Below are 25,389 nucleotides of genomic sequence, written 5' to 3' on the forward strand. Positions count from 1 at the left end.
TAAAGTCTGCCTAATATCTTGACTTACATCAAGAAATTGACCATAAAAGTCGGTTGAAAACAACATTTTTTTGAAAAAAGAGATGATTTCAGCTTCCCAATTGTGAACTTTCATTTCTATGTAGCAACAGTCTAACAGCGCCTGCATTCGGAGTATATATCTCCCAATTGATACGATACTCCCAGACTTCTATGTTCTATCATGATTTCCTTGATAGATGGTTGCTGCTCACAAGCAAGCTATTAAACAAAGAGTTTCAAATGGTGAACCCTTCGTAAATTTCACGGATGCCATCACGAGTTGGTTGACCGTTATGGAATATATAATAAAATCGTTTTTAAATTGCTTAAAATTGAGGTCCAAAGGATTAAAAATTAAACTTTGTTAGATTTCATCAAACTTGAACTATTGAGGATTTTGATATTTTGTATCAAGACCGTGTAGTAAGATTATTTAGGTTTAGCCAAGTTTTCAAATTAGTTGATATTTAGACCTAAAGGATCAAAAATTATTATTTTTAGGTCTTAAATCATATTCCGTTTGTGCCAGAAACCTTTGCTGTGTGAACTATCTAATCATGTCCATACTTGTAATATAAACAAAGGTCAACTATGTTTGGTGTATGGAATAATTGCAAGGTATATATGACATTGACTTTATTATCGGTGATCATTGATAGTGTAATGTTTATATGATACTTTCAGTAAAACCTTTTTGTCTTTTTGACTTTCTACAATAAATTATTCATGGCCAATAACACAGACGATACATTTTAGTGTGTGCACTCTTGTACAACCTTATGTTTATTGTCCTTATAAGACGTTTACTAGACAAAAAAATTCCACCACATGTGTTTTTGCTCTTTTGCTTTGTTTAGTTCATGTACGAAATCTAATAAAACTTAAAGCTGTAAAGTAAATACAGACACGCATTTTTAAATTATCAACATAAGAAAAGTATATAACCAAAAAGTAGAATAACGAAAATACCGAACTCCGAGAAACAAAACTGAGTATTGAAATGATGATATTCTCAAGGACTGATATGCCACCAACCAATAAAACTGGCACTCTTAAAAAGTAAAATCATAAAAAACTCTGAGGAAAATTCAAAAAAGAAAGTCCCTTATTAAATTGCAAAATAAAAAGCTGTAACACATCAAACGACAGGCATTTTCTGATGTAGAAAATGGTGGATTTTACCTGTTTCAAAGCAAGCTTAACCTCTAAATTTTATTATATTGACACAATGCGTGTACAAAATAAACAGACTGTTTTTGATTTGAGACATCTTTTCGTGTCTCTATTTAATAAGACTGATTACTGGTTTAAATACTTCTGGTGTATTTATATTGTTCATTGAATTGGATTCTTGGAAACAAACACTATCTGTAAAGTTAGGACTTTTTGGTCTGCTCATGTGACGTTATCTCGCCAATCGCTTCACAATGTCATTTTCGTTTCTAGGAATTATCATTGCGTAACATTATAACATTTATTTTGAGAATTTACATGGGATCAGATGTCTGCATTTTTATCAGGTAAACGCCTGTATTTGGCCTTCTCTTAATAACCTTATATTGCAAATAATTTATTATGATCCCGAGGTTTTTTTTCTGCAATGTACTGATATGATTGAAAACCTAATTGATTTGAATATTTCAAACCTAAGAATAATGAAACTTTCTATTGTCGTCTTTTATAACAATTTTACTGACTTCAATGGACATAAGTTGCGATAAATCTTTTTCAGATTCAAATAATATTGTAAACAAGTGTTAAGTATGCTAAACTGTTATTTCCTTCAATTGCAGTGAATATTTGGTAAAATATGCAAATAACTTGGAGGGTGATATTGAAAGTACAGGACAAAGCCGATACGTTCCATATTTGTATATATATATATATATATATATATAACTCGTCTAAACATCAACCCAACAATGTTAGATCTGTAAATTTGCTTTCGCAAATTTTTGGTTCTTCCCTCGCCGGGATTCGAACCCATGCTACTGTGATATCGTGACACCAAATCGCCTGCACTGCAGCCGTCCCGCTATATATATCAATATAACTATAAAGTGATTCACATGTATTATTTGAAATATATGATGCATCGAAATAAACCTGACAATCAATGACAGAATGCCACAGCATTTGAATTGAGTGGTAAGTGGCGACAAAAATGGGAAAAGTAAATTTATCAAAAACTGTGAGGACACAGAAATGTAAACAAAGTTATATACACATTTCACTCTATTCCTTCGAATTATTTTAAAATGCCCTTTCATTATAACATTTTTTTTCGATATCTATGCTACACTTTTTTTTATTTAGTTATACCAATATTATTTGCCTTTATGATCCTAAAAAAATCGGGTACACTGCCAATCTTTTTTATTAAGATTTATTTAGTAGTTCTTTCTAGTATGGAGTGCCAATCCATACAACTTTAAAAAAATACTGAAGTGCTTTGGACAGTAGTAGAACAGACAAATTGTATAAGCTTATGTAACCTCAAGTTCATTAAAGAGTATTTAATCGGAGGCTAGTTTCAGAAATAATGAAATTGAGAATGGAAATGGGGAAAGGGTCAAAGAGACAGCAAAAAATCCGTTTCACATTTAAAAGTGTGCATTTTCAAGTGTGCATTTTCTCATTTTGAATTAAAATTCAAACTTTGACTAACAACTGAGATTATGCATAGGAAATCTACGACTGTTTTTTTTAACCTGTATATGACCAAATCGAAAAACTTGCCAGATAGTGTCTTGTGTTGAAGAAATAAGAAAGAGTTATTCAAATTATTCATCATAAATATTTGTAGGTACACCAATCTAGTCATCATTTTACGTTGGGATGAATGCAGCTACAAAGTTTCAGATTATAACCGCATAGAAACTCAGTTAATGGGGTAATATTTTATTGTTAGCTTAATGAATGATTGAAATAAAAAAAAAACGTTCAGTTGAACAAGTGAGTTTGAGTGTAGAAATTTTGTTTTGTTATTATAAATGTAAACCGTGTTCTGCGATTTCCCATTACTCATCTTGATTACAAAAGAACATACTGTCGCTGCTCCAAAGAGAGAAACGCACTTTCGATATACTGACTATATTTCCATTTCCATTTCCATTCTCAATTTTATGTAGATAAATTAAAGTCGACCGTTGATTTTATTGTTGCCAAACAATTATACTCAGATATGACAGCCTTATTTAGATTGCACTATTAGTATTCCTATACCTGTTTATTCTTGAGTTAAACATATGCCAAATTTAAAAAAAAACTTACTAATGTTATGGTTGTGATGGTAACTAACGTTTGTTTGTTATGATATATGTTCTGTACATTTAATAAGTTTTTTTGAATGATAAATGTTGATTTTAATCACACCTTTTTCTGTTGTATTGTAATAAATTTGTCAAAATTCAGAAAGATTTTGCCAAAAACAGCTATGGTAATCTTTTCCTGAGGTAGAAAATCCGTCCCGAATCAATGTTTTTTTTAAAGTTAATTTTTATGTATCAATGGTAATTCATGTTAACACAAACGGGTTTGTGGTACCATCGGAAGATAACATCCACCATCAGTGGCATCGACCTCGTGGAAGATTTTGCAAAATACTGCAACTACGTTTATCTATTCCTGGGTTAAAAATCCTTAGTAATTCGAAAAATAAAACGTTTTGTAAACTGTTAAGTTTTTATTATGACCATATCAATTATAGGAAGATGGTCATTGTTATAATATTGTTCGTTTCTCTTTGTGTTGCATTTTAACGTTCAGTCGTTTGTGTTTTCTCTTATTTTTGAGATATTGAGATAAGACGTGGCACGGTACTTGTCTATCCCAAATTCATGTATTTGGTTTTCATGTTACATTTGTTATTCTCGTGGTGTTTTGTCTGATGATTGGTCTGTTTCCGTGTGTGTTGCGTTTCGGTGTTGTGTTGTTGTTCTCCTCTTATATTTAATGCGTTTCGCTCGGTTTTGGTTTGTTACCCCGATTTTGTTTTTTGTCCATGGATTTATGAGTTTTTAACAGCGGTATACTACTGTTGCCTTTATAAATCATTTCATCACAGAAGTAACGACTTCTAAACTGGGGTCCTTTCATTTTTTATTATGACCTTATCAATGATAGCTTATTTCAACTCAAAAAGGTTGTCACTGGTTCAGACGTTTTTATATACATTAGTAGTCTGAACCAGTGACAGCTCTACGACAGTTTTTATCCCTATCGGATCAGCAATAATGGTGATACAAGGCTGCAAACACATAATGTATATATATTTCGTTAAAAAAACAGCCCAACAATGTTAAATCTGTAAATTCTTTTAAATCGTAGCACCAAATCGCCTTGTACTATGCCCGGCGCGCTAGACCAATCAACTGCCTATGCTCGACAAAAAATCAAACGTGTTACCTTTCCTCGTCAGTTTTTATCTAGCGTCGTAACACAGTACATGATAGTGTAGGCATGAAGATGGAATTTTACATATCAACTGAATTATGAGTTATCTATCGTAGTATAGACGATCTAACAAATTAGTGTAGGATGCAGTCACAGAAATAATTATATTATAAGTACATGTACTTCTTAGTTATTATGTACGATACATAATGTGTAAGCTGCAAATATGCTAGCTGGTTGGATGATTATTTTCTGTACGAAATTAAATTGCTCCTCAGGAAATGAAAGTAACACTTTTGTAAATTGCGAAGCCAAATAATGTTTAAATATCCAAAAAGTGAGAACCTATTTCACCAAAAAGAACGTACAAACTTAAATGAGGGCATTTCGACATTAGTTTTTAAAAATCACTTTGAGAATATCTTTCTACTTTTACCATTAAGCGGCCACATCAATGAACTGATTATTTTTCCACTATTGGATGCGCATGTAAGCATTTTATAGTAAAATTGTAACTAGTGCTGTTAATTAATTATACAATGATTTATATGGTAACTCTTTAAATATAGTTGTTATTTCTATTATTGCATCAATTCGTATTTAACTTGGTTTAAATAAATTTGACTTATTTTCCATTGAAGGTTTGCTTGAATAAGTGCATTTTAAAGTGTGCTCATGCGAATTTTCTTACCAATTAGATCACTGGTCTTTTTTCCCCATTGTCATTTCTTATTTCTAGGAACTACCATGGCGTTACTTTATTGTTGTTTTAAATTTTTGTCGTTTCATTTGTGTTTTTTGAATTAAGAGCTTTTAAGAGACCAGCGTTTTATAAGGTAAGTGTATGAGTTTGTTTTTCTATAAAAAGACCTTTAATGGTATATCCAAACATTTTCTTAAATATTCCATATGATATAATTTCAATCATAAAAAAATGAGTTTGGATTCAACATGTATACACATCTTTTCTGTTCATTATACTATAACACGAACAACACGACAGGTGTCACATGTGAAACAGGGTCTGCTTCCCATTCAAGAGCACTTGAGATCACCACCAGATTCTAGTGGGGTTTGTGTTGCTTAGTGTTTAGTTTTTTATATATTGTGTCTTGGGTAATATTATCGGTCGTTGTTTTCTTTTTCTATTTTAGACATGACGTTGTCAGTAAATTTTGTTAATCTATAAATTTTAATGTTTCTCAGGTAGTTTTTGCTTTTAATTCTATATGTAAAAATGTATAGCATTTTATTTTTTTGTAAAATAAAACTAACAATGCTATAAGTTCCACTTGATAGTAATTGGATTAAATATATAGATATAGGAAGATGTGGTATGAGTGCCAATAAGACAACTCTCCACCCAAGTCACTATTTATAAAAGTAAACTATTATAGGTCATGGTACGGTCTTCAACACGGAGCCTAGGCTCACACCGAACAACAAGCTATAAACGGCTCTTAAAATTACTAGTGTAAAACCATTCAAACGGGAAAACCAACGCTCTATTCTATATAAAAAACGAGAAACGAGATACATATATATTTGCTCTAGACACAAGCATATTAGTATATAAAATTACGCACAATTATTGATTACATAACTATTGCTATTATGCTTGATTTATATACTTTTGTTATAGTTATATTGAAAATTGACTTGTAAATGTTAAAACAACATAATATTATTTTTGCAGTATGTTCATTGGATATTATCCCAACAATCGATTAACTGGTTAAATTAACACCAATTTCTCTTTTTTTCATTGCTATTATCCGTTTCTTGGAATAATTAGTTCGTAACATTTCTATAGTTTTTTTTGCTAACGTTTATTAGAACACACTGTTTGTTGGTATGAGGTAAACAAACTTGATCTTATCTGCAATGTTTGATATTCTTTTTAAACCTAAACGACTTGTTTATGCAATTCTTAGAAAAGTGAACTTATTCGTTGTTGTTTAAATTTGCAATTGAGTATTGACTGAAGTGGACATGAGGTGCGATAAAAAATTGTTGAAATTAAACTTTAAGTCTAGCCAATTCTGTCCAGTTAATTTTCAAATATATTAAACTGTGATCCCCTTAAATGGCAGTGCTATATTTTTTTTTATGTTTATATCAATTCTATAAGGAAATTCCTGTGAATGTTTAAAATATTTTTTGGGATCATCAAAATTAAATGAACCCAACAATTCGCGATATAATCTTACGGCCTTGAAATAGAAGAGGAAGTTGCAAACTAAGAAATATTCAATTCAATTTCAATTCAATTGCAGTTTCAAAATATTAAAGAATCTTCCTTGAAAGGTTTCATTTTATAAAATATTCCTCGATTATAAACAAAATAAATTTAATAGATGTTGTTATAAGTTGGTGTTGTGTTAGACCAAAAATTATTTATAAAGAAAAATTTCCCTTTCTAAAAATAAAAAAAGATCTTAATGTAATTGAAAAATGGGTTAAAAAAACTAAAATTTGAATCATGAAAATTGAAACAAACAAATTGTTTTATTTTTATATGTTTTAAAAATACCAGAATGGACTTAATTATTTAAAATAAACAGTGCCATTTTTACTTTTCATATAAATATTAAATAAAGGTATTCTGTTTTTATTTTTCATCTTATATTTTTGTCATATATTTGCTTGTTTACATGATTATTCTAAAAGAAATCTGTTAGTGCCAAAAAATAATCCGGTTACACTTAAACTAAATTGTGTGAATAATACGTTTTTGCAACTTAGACTCATTAGTATCACTTACGTCAAAAATGCAATACACTATTTAGTGGAAAATATATCATTTCGTTTTTAAACAATTAAAAGTTGTGTTTAAAAAAGAAAACGCCATAACATTCGTAGTATTGCAAGTAACTCCACTAGAAATACATCAACAAATACAACTTGTTCATCATGATACAATAAAAAAGAATAGCACACTTAACATTTATAATCATACTTTTTAATACAACAAGTGATGTATTTTCTGAAATTCTTTTTAGTTTATTTTAGTGTCAGGGTGTTCATCTGTATAAAGTCCTTTGTTTTACAACCCCACCTTATTTTCACTCCGGGCAAAGTTGATCTTAGAGGAATTAGGCTATTAGTTGAGTTCACACAGTTCTTCAACTGTTTAGGTTTTATACATTTTTGGACTTCAATCAACCGTTTATCATTGAACCTTCAATATGAAGGTAAATACAGAAGTATGCTTCGTATGCCAATGTATTCATCAATACTAAAATGTATTCTATAAAATATTGCCGAAAAACTAAAATATCTACCATGTTAACATGAATCATTTAATAAACATGTATACAAGTAATTTAGCGTGAACAAGATATTCCGTATTCTTGCACAATTGATACTTTATTTAAGAATTGAATGCTTCTTTTTGTAAATTTATTGGGGTGTAAAAGCGTTGACCGAAGTACATTTTGTATGAAGCGCGGAAGCGCTCCATACTAAAAATGTGCACACGATCAACGCTTTTACAACCCTATAAAGTTACAAAAAGAAGCATTCAATACTTATGATAACATTTTTTTAGCTATGATCATGAAAACACGAATTTTATAATTTTTGTATTTTATTCACCTGTGCATTTAATTCTGGGACCAAGTGTTTTCATGAATGAAAAGTTTTATTGAGTGATACAATTGCTTACGGGATAACACGGGATGTGCAGTTAGCCAATCAAAATAAAGTATTATAATGAAACATACATCTAATGTAATTATTAAAATGAAACATGCCACAAAAAATGAAAACAACACGTAATTAATGTCATGCGTTCAATGCGCTTTTGATGTTATGCAGTTGCATATCGGAAAGCCAATGATATACTAGTATCTAGAAAATTAAAATCGGCGTTATAAGACTACAGCCATTTTATTATTCTTGATAGTTACTTAAAAAAAGTTATATATTTCTTATCTTAGATATCTGTTATACAAATTTTAAGGTCCTTTTTGTCGAGATCGTTTTGTCAATCATTACTCGAATGTACGGTGTTTTCTATATCTATGTTACAATTTTTTTTCATGATTGAGCTGATTATTTGCTTTTATCATTCTTGAAATTAAAATTAACTGCTACTTTTGTTTCATAACGATGTGCCATTATTTCCATTTTTTATTTGCAGTGTGATATATGGAATGTATACTCATACAGCTGAGATCTGATGCAGCGCCTTTTGCAGTTGCGCAACAGACAAACGTTTTATGATTATGTAACATCAAGTTCACAAAAAAATGTATTTATCTGGAAACAAATTTCTTAAACATCGGCCTTTTACGTATAACAGTGTTCATTATCAAGTCTGGCTATTTATTTGACATTGAAAATGAAACTAGCAAGTGGAAGTAATCATAGGAAATTCAAAGCTGACTAATACATGTTATTCTATTATTTGAACAATAAGAAAAGTTGTAAGAGAATGTCTGATGTTGTAAGAAGAACAAAAACGTTCGTTATTCAGAAGATTGCTAAACTGGAAGTGCACAAATTTGGTCGGGTTTGTGTTTAGATGAATTCATATACAAACATGCAGAGAGGACTTACACAGAAATACAGCTAAACAGGTAAAACCAATATTGCCGATTCAATGAAAGGTTTAAAAAAATATATGCATATTTTCAATTTAATCTAAATATAACTGAACAATATAAAATTACAATAAAAAATCAGTATCAAAACGTCATCATCGTTTTAATGTGTATTGCGTGAAGTCAAATTCTAATACTTGATAATGAGTTAGAAACATACACAACATACAATGAAAAATGAAAACTACCTTTTATTCGGTCAAGTTGACAAGTGAGTTGTAGGACAACATGATTAGGAACTGTTTTTGAAACATTTTATAAGATAATAAATTTATCACGGCGATGAATAGTACCTCATTGCTTTTTGTATTGTTTTTGCGTGAAGTGTACCCACAAGATCGACTAGTTGAAACATTAGATAATTTGTTTACCTTCAAATGCAGGGCTTTTATAAAATTTAATATACTAAAATACAAAAAGTAGAGTTGAGGTATAGAACAACATTGCTGTGTTTGAACATCACAAAATTTTCTCCGAGTAAAAACATGCTGTACACCTCATAAAGTTACAAATCATGGCTGGCTTTATAAATAGAAAACCCTATTGGTGGCCTTTCTGTTCCATGCTTTTGGTCGAGATCTTGTCTCTTTGACACATTCCCCATTTCAATTTTTCAATTTAATTAAGAATAATAAAAAAAGTTTTGAATTTTTATCAATACCATATGCGTAAGTCTGACAGGCGGCATCTCAGATAAAATATCTAGAAATCAGGATGACCTGTGACTATAAATAATGCCGGTATATTTTCATTTGATTTCCGCCTGCGCATGAAGACACACGTGTTTTTCTTTCACTGTATACAGAAAATAGTTTGTTTTTTTGAGCAGGGTAGGTATCCCCTATATCATTGCCTATTGCTATTTGTTTTTACATTTTAACTTTGCAGATATGGAATTCACTGTAAACAGTCCGTTTAAATCCATTACAGGGAACTACATGGGTGGTTACCCTACCAGTTGACAATGACAACGGTGAGTCAGATAATACCTCCCAATACTAGTAATTATAGTCATTCAACCGACGTTTAGCTTCGATGTAGGTTTATTCCGTTATGATGGAGGTATTTCTACCTTTACGACTGATACCCACACGTTTTCTAGACCAGTTGACACCACCGGCTCAGTTTTGTTTTACCCTGGTATACTTATGAGTGTAAGTAGTGTTTCTTGTTTCTACAGCCCCAGCGATACACTGTGTGTTTTTTAACCTTCTTTTTTGCTAATAACTTCATGCCACATACATCCTAGACTTCAATACCTCATGTTTAACCTTATTATGGTTCGGCTGGTCAGGTTTTTCCAGGTGTTCGACCTGATTGTAGTAATTAACAACTCCTGTTGTCCTCAGACTGTTACTTCTAGACTGTTAGTCCCTGCACAATATGCACCAGCATTTGTAGTGTTTTTGTACCTGCTTCTGTGCCTATCTCTTGTTTAGATGCGAGGTCAATCAGGTTTTTGACTATGTGCCCCTTGATATGAAATTATTCATATAAACCAGATTCAATCCACCAATAACTGCACAAAGAAATGTCTGTACCGAGGTAGGAATATGACAGTTGTTTTTCCATTTGTTTGGTACGTTTGAACTGTTGATTTTTGCCAATTGATAAAGGACTTTCCGTTTTGAATTTTCTTTGGAGTTGAATATTTTTGTTATTTTACTTTTCACATCTTTTAGGTACCGTCGTTTTTTTATAGTCCAGTCAATCTAGCACCAGTTTGACCCTAACCTAAAAGTAATTGCAACAGAAGATTTTTAAGTTTTAATCTCTTGCATTATACCCCAAATATGCACAGAAAAAAGTCCAACAAAATCTAACTTGAGGAAGACTAAAAAAATCACCATTTAAAATTCCTATGGAGATTTGTATTGAAAAGGGAGATAACTCTTGCAAAAAAGGCAGAAATATCAATAAAAAGTGATTCAAAATTATAACTTTACCTCTTCTGTTCATCAGAATGTATTGATTCTTCAGCGGTCTTTACAGTATAATAAACAACTCTTAAGGTGTTTGCATATATTTTATCAAGCTAGAATCTAGATTTTGTAATTCATTAGTTGATCATTTATTGAAATTTTCAACAAGTCAAGGTAAAGAATCTCAAATTTAATAAAAATAATTAAGCATGTATACTTCTTTTTGTGGTTTAAAGTTTCTTTAGATAAGTAAGTTGCTGAAATAATATAATATACAGATATAAACATTACCAAATTTTCACATTATTTTTTCAAAATGGTTACAAACCTTCAAATTTGCAAATTCTTTAATGAAAAATGCATGAAAAAAATAAAACTACCCATACCACTTCGGTTTTGTACATTTCATGAGCAGAAGATTACATATTTCAGTCAAATACAAACTTATAACCCCATCAAAGTATCATACTGTACATAAATTTCAAGAAAAACAACCAAAAACTGACCAAAAAAGACTCATTTTTGTAAGAGTTATTTCCCCTTTCAATGTTAATTTCCATAGGAAACTAAAAGTGCTGATTTTGAGTTTTCCTCAAGTTAGATTTTATGGGACTTTTTTCTGTGTATATAAAGGGCATAATGCTATAGATTAGAACTAAAACATTTTCTGTTGCAATTAGTTTGAGGTTAAATCTTAGTTTGACTGGACTATTAGCTCACCTGGCCTAAAAGGCCATGTGAGTTTTTCTCATCACTTGGAATCCGTCGTCGTCGTCGTCGTCATCGTTAACAATTTTTCAAACATCTTATCCTCTGAAACTACTGAATGGATTTGGATGAAACTTTGCATGATTGGTCCTTGGATTATCCTGCACAAAGTTCGTGCTTCGATTTTTGATCCGTCAAAAAAACATGGCCGCCGTTACTTAAAATAGAACATAGGGGTCAAATGCAGTTTTTGGCTTATATCTCAAAAACGAAAGCATTTAGAGCAAATCTGACATGGGTAAAAATGTTCATTAGGTCAAGATAATAATAATAATTATAATAATAATAATAATAATAAATTCTTTATTTAAAGAGGGTAACTCAATTAGAAATAGTCTAATTTTCATTGAGGCCCTCAAACAAAATACATGCATACAGTTAACATTGATACCCCTTAAGGGGTTATTGTCCTTTAATGACAATTTTTCACAATTTGTTCATCATATTTGCTAACTTTAAAAAATTTTCTCCTCTGAAACTACTGAATGGATTTGGATAAAACTTAGCATGATTGTTCCTTAGATTATCCTGCACAAAGTGTGTGCTTTGATTTTTGATCCGTCAAATAACATGGCCGCCCTTACTTAAAAAAGAACATAGGGGTCAAATGCAGTTTTTGGCTTATATTTGAAAAACAAAAGCATTTAAAGCAAATCTGACATGGCGTAAAAATGTTCATTAGGTCAATATCTATCAGCCCTGAAATTTTCAGATGAATCAAACAACCCATTGTTGGGTTGCTGCCACTTAATTGGTAATTTTAAGGAAATTTTTTCAGTTTTTGGTCATTATCTTGAATATTATTATAGATAAAGATTTACTGTAAACAGCAAAAATGATCAGCAAAGTAAGATCTACAAATAAGTTAAATGATCAAAATTGTCAATTGACCCCTTAAGGGGTTATTGTCCTTTAGTGACAATTTTTCACAATTTGTTCATCATATTTGCTAACTTTAAAAAATCTTCTCCTCTGAAACTACTGAATGGATTTGGATGAAACTTAGCATGATTGTTCCTTAGATTATCCTGCACAAAGTTTATGCTTCGATTTTTGATCCGTAAAAAAACATGGCCGCCGTTACTTAAAATAGAACATAGGGGTCAAATGCAGTTTTTGGCTTATATCTCAAAAACGAAAGCATTTACGGTATTTAATACTTCCTTGTATCGTGCAATTAAAAGTGCGTTAGATGCACAAATATATATGCCACAAATAAATCATCTTCAAAACGTTCTGGCATTACTCTCTGAATTTTCACAATTTTTTATCGGAGGTGACCCCAGTCGAAAAATGTGAAGAAAAAAATCTGTTTTTTTGAGTAAATGCGGTACTGCTAAAAAGGGCCTTTAGATAATGCCCCACGTTCTCCAATGATTCTTTGTATATCATCAATTACTGATTATATTGATACCAAAACCAATTCAATATGTTACTACTACGGTGGATTTGAACAAAAGTTTTAAATGAAACCATTTTCGTCTAAAAGTACATTTTTGAAACAGACTATAGCATTTCAAAATATGGAATATGTGTAAATATTTGTGTTTTAACATCGATAACTGTTTGCTAATTACACAATGGTATGCTTATTCTTATTCTTTTGGTTTGTTATTCGTGTGAACACTTCAATGTTCGAAGGGGATCATTTCCGTACATTTTCGCTGAATTTGGTAATTTCGATAACAGCACTTGGGTCGAGATTGTTATGTTTAAAAATCGATTTATATTCACAAACTCTAGACGTGTACTTGCTCTTTTCGAGCAAATCGACAGAACTTCAGAAAATGACATATTCGTTCCACAGTAAGTCAAAAGTCGAGCCCACCCTTGTTTCTAAGGTAAAACACAATACAAATATGAAACAGACTATAGCTTAAAAACTAGATAATCAATATTTCATTGGTCGCCAAAAAACCTGGTTTCACATCAAATGTCAAGTAAAATGACTGTTTTTGACACTTTCTGAGCACTATGATAAAGAAATGTCGATGCTGTATAGATTGAAATAAACAATTAATTTCCCCATTGGCGACAATGGTAGCCTTTTTCGGGATACAGACTTTAGAAAGTTGTTTATTTAACGAAATCTTTCTAGAATCAAAGAAAAGTTATTAGGACAGATTTTTTTGGTCCCAAAATATAGGTTCGCGTTGCTTTTCTTAGCGTATTTTGTACTTATCTCCCATTCCTATCAATTTTGCCCTTAAAAATACGTGTCTTGTCCTAGCGTTGAAAAGTCATCTCATTGCCTTCAGGGCTACGGAATAATTTTTATTTTGCCTTTTGTATAAAGCAGAGTGCACGAAGTCTCTTAAATAAAAAAAAGAACGGGCGCACATATCGACCAATCAGGATTAGCCAAACTCTCAAGTCTGAATACCATGTTTTGCTAATAAAATGGCTGCGCCCATAAAATCTAATGGTGTATTGTAACCTTTAGAGCAAATCTGACATGGCGTACAAGTGTTCATTAGGTCAAGATCTATCAGCCCTGAAATTTTCAGATGAATCCAACAAACCATTGTTGGGTTGCTTAATTGGTAATTTTAAGGAAATTTTGCAGTTTTTGGTCATTATCTTGAATATTATTATAGATTAAGATTTACTGTAAACAGCAAAAATGATCAGCAAAGTAAGATCTACAAATAAGTTAAAATGACCAAAATTGTCAATTGACCCTTAAGGGGTTATTGTCCTTTAATGACAATTTTCACAATTTGTTCATCATATTTGCTAACTTTAAAAAATCTTCTCCTCTGAAACTACTGAATGCATTTGGATGAAACTTAGCATGATTGTTTCTTAGATTATTCTGCACAAAGTTTATGCTTTGATTTTTGATCGGTAAAAAAACATGGCCGCCGTTACTTAAAATAGAACATAGGGGTCAAATGCAGTTTTTGGCTTATATCTCAAAAACAAAAGCATTTAGAGCAAATCTGACATGGCGTAAAAATGTTCATTAGGTCAAGATCTATCAGCCCTGAAATTTTCAGATGAACCAAACAAACCATTGTTGGGTTGCTGCCACTCAATTGGTAATTTTAAGGAAATTTTGCAGTTTTTGGTCATTATCTTGAATATTATTATAGATAAAGATTTACTGTAAACAGCAAAAATGATCAGCAAAGTAAGATCTACAAATAAGTTAAATAATCAAAATTGTCAATTGACCCCTTAAGGGGTTATTGTCCTTTAGTGACAATTTTTCACAATTTGTTCATCATATTTGCTAACTTTAAAAAATCTTCTCCTCTGAAACTACTGAATGGATTTGGATGAAACTTTGCATGATTGTTCCTTAGATTATCCTGCACAAAGTGTGTGCTTTGATTTTTGATCCGTCAAAAAACATGGCCGCCGTTACTTAAAATAGAACATAGGGGTCAAATGCAGTTTTTGGCTTATATCTCAAAAACGAAAGCATTTAGAGCAAATCTGACAAGGGTATACATGTTCATTAGGTCAATATCTATCAGCCCTGAAATTTTCAGATGAATCAAACAACCCATTGTTGGGTTGCTGCCACTTAATTGGTAATTTTAAGGAAAGTTTGCAGTTTTTGGTCATTATCTTGAGTATTATTATAGATAAAGATAAACTGTAAACAGCAAAAATGATCAGCAAAGTAAGATCTACAAATAAGTTAAATGACCAAAATTGTCAATTGACTTCTTAAGGGGTTATTGTCCTTTAATGACAATTTTTCACAATTTGTTCATCATATTTGCTAACTTTAAAAAATCTTCTCCTATAAAACTACTCAACCAAATTCAACCAAACTTCAACTGAATGGTCAGTAGGGTGTATAAAATAAATTTTTGGCTTTATTTTTTTTATTTCTTCATAAAACATGGCCGTCATGGCTAAAAATAGAACACAGGGTAAAATGCAGTTTTTGGCTTATATCTCAAAAACTCTAGCATTTAGAGCAAATAAGACAAGAAGTTAAAGTATTTATTAGATCAAGGTCTACCTGTCCTGAACTTTTCAGCCGAATTGGGTAACTGGTTTTTCAGGTATATTGCCCCTGAATTGATGATTTAAAAGAACTTTTGCAGTTTTTGGTAAATCTCTTGAATATTATTATAGATACAGATAAACTTTTGAAAGCAAAAATGTTAAGCAAAGTAAGATCTACAAATCAGTTATTGCCGTTTAAAGACTTTTTCACAATTTGTTCATCATGTTGACTTACTTTAAAAAATCTTCTCCTTTGAAACTGCTGTATCAATTTCACCCAAACTTAGGCTAAATGAGTTTCAGAGTATCTAGTATAAATTTTATATTTCATTTCGCATTTCGACAATACATGTCTCTTCAGTGATGCTCGTGGCCAAAATATTTGAAATCCAAAGCTTATATAAAAGATGAAGAGCTATAATCCAACAGGTCCAAAAAGTATAGCCAAATTCGTCAAATGAGGGCCATGTTAGTACCTATTAAAATGTTAAATCCCGCTGCAAATGCTGGCACCTGTCCTAAGTCAGGAATCTGATGTTTATTAGTGGTCGCTTGTTGATGTGGTTCATAAGTGTTTCTCGTTTCTCGTTTTTTATATAGATTAAACATTTACTTTCCCCGTTTGAATGATTTTACACTAGTATTTTTTGGGGTCCTTAATAGCTTTCCGTAAAATTCGGTTTAGTGTTGAAGACCGTCCTTTGACGTATACTGGTCTACTTTTATGAATTGATTTTGACTTGGATAGAGAGTTTTCTCATTGACACTCATTCCGTATCTTCTTATATGTCTTGTTATATCTATCTTCTAACTAATTTTTGATTGTAAGTATCTTTTTTTTATAAAATGTTATTTTACTAAAAAAATGTACAATCATGAAATTATATTTATTTGCAAGTTTACAGATGATTGTAGAATACACAACATTGGATTGTAAAATGTACGGTCAAATTAGTGACACGGTTTTGATAACCAAATGTTATAGATGCTATCTATTGTTTGAATCAATCAATACAAATTAATTCAATATTGATATGAGGGTAGATTTTCAAATATCTTTCCGAATTGCATCTATCAATGCCTGGCCAATCCTTTAACGTTTCCCATGTGAATATGTTTGTGTGTACACAATAGTTAAATATCAACTTATTTCTGAACACGAGTTATTTTAGTTAGAAGGATTTCTTCTAAAAATATTCAATTTCAAAACTCTAAAAATACAAATACACGTTATCGTTAATAATAACATTTTTATAACAGAAAGTAAAATCACAAATATACTGAACTCTGACGAAGATTCAAAACGGAAAGTCCCTAATGACAAAACCTTAAGAGTATACACTTGCTTGTTTTATGGTATGTACTGCGCATTTTATTGAGTATTTTTATTGCATATTGTTGACTTTTTCCTATTTTTTAATATTCTCATTATCAGCTGTCTATGTATATAACACCCTTAATCTTCTGTTTATTTTAATAGATTAAAACACTGAAGATGTTACAAGTAGTTATTGTTTCAAGTGGCCGTTTTATTCTAGCTGAAGAATCGTGTCAAACTTAAGCTTTATTTTGATTTAACTTGTTTTCAAGTCTTAAGTGGCCATTTTATTCTAGATTAAGAATTTTGTTAAACTTAAGCTTTATTTCGATCCAACTTGTCTTTAAGTTAAGGGTATAATTTTTCAAATATTTTCATTTACAATAGTTTTTCAAAAGAAATGAAATTCTAGTAAATTGTGAAACTATAGAATGAACACACTTTTAATCTGTATGACTTCACGTCATCGGTGACAGTCACTGTATTGAAGGCTTTATCAAATCCTTTATTTGAATGACATCAGGTAACATAAACAATATCTACGTCAGGTACATTATAAAGTGTATATAATATTGCTTTTCTATATCACACTATGTATCAACTCTCAACCTTAAACCGGCGAGCAGAGATCTTGGGATTATATTGACGTTTCGTATTGTGATATTATGAGCCATATGTTATTCTCTATTCATATAAGTATGAACTTTTCATAAGAAATGCAATTCTAGTGTTATATATATATATATATAAAAACTGTAGAACTGTCGACAGGTTGGAAGAATTTGTTAAATATTCTTTCATGGAAGTAAATTTACATTATTTCGTTTGGTTCCCATTGGGTATTTCATATTATTGATTTAAGCCTGAGAGATACAGGCAATGTGATATTGTTTTAAATTAAACGGTAGGCTTATAAGAATTCCGTAATGTAAAAAAAGGTAGTTGATAATCAATATTCAACGCAAAATAATTGAACGAACTTTACGCACTTATTATAAAAGTATATTATTAAAGTAGCACTTTTATCATATACAATATGAATATATGCTATTATGGATAATGATACAATTCTCCACAAGAGACCAGATGAATTGGAAGATAAGCAACAAGACAGTCATATGATATTCTTGTTTTGTCTTTTGTAGTATTATGGAGTGTTCGGTCATTCAGTTGACATCTTTCGTTATGCTGATATGGGTGTTTTGCATAGTTGCAAAACCAACAGTGTTCGTTGGGTCATACAACCTCAACTTTAAAAGTTTAAAATTTGAGACAAAATCATACTCATGGAAAACAACTTCACAAACATCTCCCTTTGCCGTAACCAAGCATCGATTCTTTACTGTACCTACTGTTGGAATGTTAAAAGCAGAATTATCACTGACGACTAGAAGCAAGCATAGAAAATTGAAGATCGCCGCATGCATAACTTTAAAACGGACAAAACAAAAAACCTGTCAAAAAATATCTGGTATACCAGGAAGAGGAACAGAGTTTATCAGTCAATTAATTCTTCAGGAAGTGTTTGAAGTGCAGAAAAATGATCAGCTTGAAGTGGCAATTTTACGTGGGAAAAAATACATCTACAAAGTCGCCGAATATAATCGCCTTATTTTATATTATCTCTAGATGTGCAGGGGAAATAGTATTTAGTGAACATTTTGATAGAAATTCAAGGATATAAAATATTAGACTTATGTCATATATCAATACTCTCGATGCGTATTTGACATGTTCGCACTACAAAAATCATTTTAAAATAACGCCATCTTTAATTTTGATTATTTTATGTCAACTGTAATTTCTAACACCAGTCCAACAACAAGAAGAAACATATATACACTCAAAGTGTATTTTGACGCCATTTGTTCAAATCAAAACCAATCTTTGAATAAACTATAAATTAACCAAAGAATTACTGTTTAATGTGTTTGATTTTAAATCCCCGCGATCCTCGTCCTTCTAATAAAGTGATCACCCACAAATAAGGGAGTATTTTTGCATTTTAATATATCAATAGATGTTATAACTAAATATAGCTTTTAAGTGATATCTCTTGATAAAGACACTAGCTATCAAAATTCATATTCACCGATTTGATGGTAATTCTCATATTTGATTTCCGATATACTATAACATATATTCAAAGTAAAAAGAGTCTAAAACAATTTGCTATGGATGTACTCGATAAAATATATTACCATGTCGTGTGTCTTTCGGTTTAGATGCCATCTAATTTACCATCTAAGTGAAGTCATATATAACGGATTGAATGAGGTCGATTATTCACTTGCAAGTGAATAATTCATCAGCGCTTTCTTAGCCTTTACAGATAAAATTGAACCAAATTACTTGAAAAAGCGAATAATTTGACTTTCATAAATGATTGAACAAACAAAAATATTTTTCATTTTTTTTTTATTTCTTGTAGCTAATAAATAAAGTAACAAATGGAAATGGGGAATATGTCAAAGAGAAAACAACCCAACCAAAGAGCAGACAGGGTAAATTTCGGCAGTATATTCGTTATCATTTAAATGGAATTTAGACGGTTCTTTACTGAGTTTGGTCATCAACTGTGATTCATAACAGTAAACGAAGAAGTTGGCTATTCTATTAAAGAGGTGCGATTGGTGCCAACAGGAATACCTTCAGGCAATCAATCATTTAAACACACGTGCAGTGAGTATATCTGGCCTATCTACCTAATTAGACAGTAAAATTAGTTGCAGTTAATATATGTGTATTCAGATTTACCCAAACGATCATTTGATTAGACAAAAATATTTTTGATATATAAAATTGTTTCGAAGTGTAGTGTAAATAGTTGAAAGACAAATTTATCAACAGAATCAAAAGGACCATAAAACTTTAACATCAAAAGAGTATTTATTCTCTAAAAATCGTTAGCTCCCCAAATTTCATTATTTTACCAAAGCTAATGATGAGTTATTTTAAAGATGTCAACGAACTAGTTATAAGCACCGAAATATTTGTTGTAATACACATACTTGATACCGAGACAATATTTTATTGATATTTTGTTAGTTAAGGTAACCAATGCATTATAAGGACTTCAAATTTTCAGGGGAGGCATTAAGCTGTGATGTTATTATGAAAGGATATTTTGCTATATGACTCTATGTAGAACACACGGACTTGAATGTAGATGAATTTAAAATATCATTTTTAGAACGTCTGTGTAGTATTTACGGCATACTTTCAGATTGTTGACTGGTATGAGGTCCGACTAAATCCGCGCTACGAGTACCTGAAGTGTTTTTTGTTTTGATTTTAGGTGTATTATTTTCTCTTTTACTCATTTTAAATCAGATTTTCGCCGTTAACGCCCATAACGACAATACGATAAAACAGCGTCACTTCTTCGAAGGCGATATTTTGGATTTTTTTGAAGATCATCTTCGCCGGTCTTAAACGATATTGAGGTCACCCGAAATAACATTGATGATTCTCAATTTCAAGTTAAAACAGTATTATTTCCTTTACTGACATCTGATGTATAATTGAAAAAGCTGTAAGTATATGCGAATATTCTAGAGTGGGATGAAGAAAAAGATTGTGTCACACACCTTGAAAATATCATATAATTTACTTATGAATTGACCTTATGTACATAACAAATAATGCCTATCTCTGCTTTTTAATTTATAGATATATCACCAAGTGTATAATTTATTAGATGTTTAATTAGTTGATTTTGATTACTAGTAACACGTTTGTTCAGAGACTTAATATTATCTAAATACTATATTAAGGTCAGTAGTTAGCACTTGTGTGCTGACATGAATTATCATTGATATGGTCATAATTATATTTTAAATTTTAATCAAAATATGAACTTTTCAAACTGCTAACGATTTTTTCCCCGAGTAACAGAATTGCTTAGCTATATTTGGCAAAACGTTTAGGGATTTGCAGTCCTAAATGCTCTTCAACTCTGTACTTTATTTAACCTCTTTTTTATTAGAGCATCCTTCATGTTTAATGAATATAAAAACACTCTGGTTTTTATAATTTAAATCCTGGTAGCTATGATGAATTTATATTCAACCACTGCTGGTAGAATTATCTCCCCGAGGGTATCACAAGACCAGTAGGCAGCATTATTATTTATATGGTGATAATTATTATCTAATTCTTTACACATCTTTGATTTTTTTCGAAATACTAAGGAATACCTACTCCAGGAAGATGTTTCTTCCGTGGTAAATGGTAAAACTTTTAGATATTGTTCACTTCAATGTTGGCCCCTCTTTTTATTCGAGCGTCATTTCTGAGTATTTTGAAGTCAATACGCACGTCTACACAACTTAAATCCTGGTATCCATGGTATCTTTGGTGAATTTACTTTTGTAGATGCCATGTTACCTTCTTGCGACTTGTTATGGTTATAATTATGATTAAACTGTTTATTTGAATTTGAATTTTTGAATGTTTTGAAATACTAATGCTTTTCAACCTTAGAAATAGATAATTTTATCGATATTTGGCAACACTTTTAGGAGTTTTTGGTCCCCATTGCTCAACAACCTTGTACTCCATTTTGGGCTTTTCAACGTCAGCGTCGCTGATAAATCTTTTGTAGACAAAACGCGCGTCTTGCGCAAATATGAAATGTTAATCATGGCATCTATGATGAGTTTATTGCTCATCGAAACAATGGAAATTGTTATTTTATAAATTTTGTAATTCTCAATGACAGAAACGCGCGTCTGGCGTACTAAATTATAATCCTGGTGCCTTTGATAACTATCAAGTTGTTTACTTTCTTAAACTCGGGTTGTAGATTTAATCTAGTTTGTAAATACTGTATTATTTTAAGATTGTTTGATACACTATTGATGTGATACACTATGATTAATCTCCCTTCGAACGTAAATTGTATGTGGCTTGCTGCTCTGTATTAGAAAAGTTTTATATAGGATTTTACCTGCTATTCACTCTTGTTCTGAATTAAATGAAAGCAAGTCATTTTGTACCTTGACTATTTAGTATCTGTGACATTTCGTACCCAAATTTGCCATTTTGTACCCAACATTTACCATTTCGTACTAACTAATATATCAATTTCGTACCCTGTGGGCAAAATGCATCTACCTTTTCGTACCTCATGGTATCGTATCATATTTTTTGTAAAGTTTTTCTTGATTTTAATGTTTTTTGAGTTTTTTTTTTTAATGATGCACCAAAACGTAACCATTTTATAAAGATCGATGATCGGTTTGATTATGCAGCACTTGGAAACCTCAATAGTTTTATTTACACTATGTTTGTTTGATGTATTTGATTTGTATTAACTCTAGAAGTTTGAGGTTATTTAACCAACAAATAAATAACTATCTGCAACCGTTTTTCTTGTTATTTCTAGTTGTTTTTGTCAGGAAATGAAGTAAAAAGGGACGCAGGCTGATTTTATTTCTCAAAAAGGAAGCCATGCGTTAAACAGTATGCTGAGGTATTTGCACCTTATGTGACCAATCAAAGAACTTCCTATCGGCAAGTATTCAAACATGACAGGCAACACGTGTCTAACTTGTGATAGAACAATTCGTCCAAGACTAGAAGCACTTCAATGTGACAGCTGTCTACAATGACAGCATCGTCTATGTGGGACTACAGGTATGAATTACTATCGGTTAATATTTAGTTATCAAAAGTACCAGGATTATAATTTCTTCGTCAGACGCGCGTTTCGTCTACAGAAGACTCATCTGGGACGCTCAGATCTAAATGGTTATAAAGCCAAAAAAGTATAAAGTTGAAGAGCATTGAGGACTCAAAATTCAAAAAAGTTGTGTCAAATACGACTAAGGTAATCTATTCTTGGGATAAATCATACAGCAATAAATTCTTAAATAAGAACAAAAATCATTTAACTTCATTTGTTTTGTCTCATGATTACAAGTTTATACCATCTTTTGAATAAATATGTACATATTGTGTCAATCAATATGCGACACAAAAATAAAATAAGTATTTATTTTTGTTGGTTTTTTTTTTGTGAAAAACTATCACACAAATGATTGGCATGACTTCCATACAGCACGAGTCTGAATTTATAGTACCCATTTCAAGATTGCATGTTTGTCATCTTTATTTGTATTATCGTTAAAATAGTACCTACTATCGTATGCATATAATTCTTCCATGATGTGCGAAATGGCATATATATATATTCTTCCATGATGTACGAAATGCTATTTTATATAAATCTTCCATGAGGTACGAAATGGTATTACATATAAATCTTCCATGAGGTACGAAATGGTATGCATATAAATCTTCCATGGGCTACGAAATTGCATACATATAAATCTTCCATGGGGTACGAAATGGTACTACATATAAATCTTCCATGAGGTACGAAATGGTATGCATATAAATCTTCCATGGGCTACGAAATTGCATACATATAAATCTTCCATGAGGTACGAAATGGTACTACATATAAATCTTCCATGAGGTACGAAATGGTACTACATATAAATCTTCCATGGGCTACGAAATGGCATACATATAAATCTTCCATGAGATACGAAATAGAAAACATATAAATCTTCCATGGGGTACGAAATCTTTACTACATATAAATCTTCCATGGGGTACGAAATGCCATACATATAAATCTTCCATGAGGTACGAAATGGTACTACATATAAATCTTCCATGAGGTACGAAATGGTACTACATATAAATCTTCCATGGGCTACGAAATGGCATACATATAAATCTTCCATGAGATACGAAATAGAAAACATATAAATCTTCCATGGGGTACGAAATCTTTACTACATATAAATCTTCCATGGGGTACGAAATGCCATACATATAATTCATACATGAGGTATGAAATCGCACATAAATGAAACAGATATAAATCTGAAATGAGGTAAGAAATGACATACATGTAAATCATCCGTGAGGTACGAAGAAGCATACATGTAAATCTTCCAAGAGGTACGAAATAGTATACACGTTAATATTCCAAGAGGTACGAAATAGTATACACGTTAATATTCCATGAGGTACGAAATAGTATACACGTTAATATTCCATGAGGTACGAAATAGTATACACGTTAATATTCCATGAGGTACGAAATAGTATACACGTTAATATTCCAAGAGGTACGAAATAGTATACACGTTAATATTCCATGAGGTACGAAATAGTATACACGTTAATATTCCAAGAGGTACGAAATAGTATACACGTTAATATTCCAAGAGGTACGAAATAGTATACACGTTAATATTCCATGAGGTACGAAATAGTATACACGTTAATATTCCATGAGGTACGAAATAGTATACACGTTAATATTCCATGAGGTACGAAATAGTATACACGTTAATATTCCAAGAGGTACGAAATAGTATACACGTTAATATTCCAAGAGGTACGAAATAGTATACACGTTAATATTCCAAGAGGTACGAAGAAGCATACATGTAAATCTTCCAAGAGGTACGAAATAGTATACACGTTAATATTCCAAGAGGTACGAAATAGTATACACGTTAATATTCCAAGAGGTACGAAATAGTATACACGTTAATATTCCATGAGGTACGAAATAGTATACACGTTAATATTCCATGAGGTACGAAATAGTATACACGTTAATATTCCATGAGGTACGAAATAGTATACACGTTAATATTCCATGAGGTACGAAATAGTATACACGTTAATATTCCATGAGGTACGAAATAGTATACACGTTAATATTCCAAGAGGTACGAAATAGTATACACGTTAATATTCCATGAGGTACGAAATAGTATACACGTTAATATTCCAAGAGGTACGAAATAGTATACACGTTAATATTCCATGAGGTACGAAATAGTATACACGTTAATATTCCAAGAGGTACGAAATAGTATACACGTTAATATTCCAAGAGGTACGAAATAGTATACACGTTAATATTCCAAGAGGTACGAAATAGTATACACGTTAATATTCCATGAGGTACGAAATAGTATACACGTTAATATTCCAAGAGGTACGAAGAAGCATACATGTAAATCTTCCAAGAGGTACGAAATAGCATACACGTTAATATTCCAAGAGGTACGAAATAGTATACACGTTAATATTCCATGAGGTACGAAATAGTATACACGTTAATATTCCAAGAGGTACGAAATAGTATACACGTTAATATTCCATGAGGTACGAAATAGTATACACGTTAATATTCCAAGAGGTACGAAATAGTATACACGTTAATATTCCAAGAGGTACGAAATAGTATACACGTTAATATTCCAAGAGGTATGAAATGACATACATATAAATCTTCCATGAGGTACGAAATAGTATACACGTTAATATTCCAAGAGGTACGAAATAGTATACACGTT

General features: G+C 31.3%; 1 long non-coding RNA gene across 1 annotated transcript; it reads left to right on the forward strand.

Annotated features, from left to right (window-relative positions):
- The first annotated feature begins 1,516 nt into the window (after positions 1-1,516).
- Positions 1,517-18,961, forward strand: LOC134686352 (uncharacterized). Its single transcript, XR_010101598.1, has 5 exons — positions 1,517-1,540; positions 2,827-2,913; positions 8,560-8,998; positions 9,911-9,995; positions 18,142-18,961. It is a non-coding gene; the product is annotated as an uncharacterized LOC134686352 (long non-coding RNA).
- The last annotated feature ends 6,428 nt before the right edge of the window (positions 18,962-25,389 follow it).

The sequence above is a fragment of the Mytilus trossulus genome, chromosome 10, assembly GCF_036588685.1.
Source record: "Mytilus trossulus isolate FHL-02 chromosome 10, PNRI_Mtr1.1.1.hap1, whole genome shotgun sequence".
Classification (NCBI taxonomy): Eukaryota; Metazoa; Mollusca; class Bivalvia; order Mytilida; family Mytilidae; genus Mytilus; species Mytilus trossulus.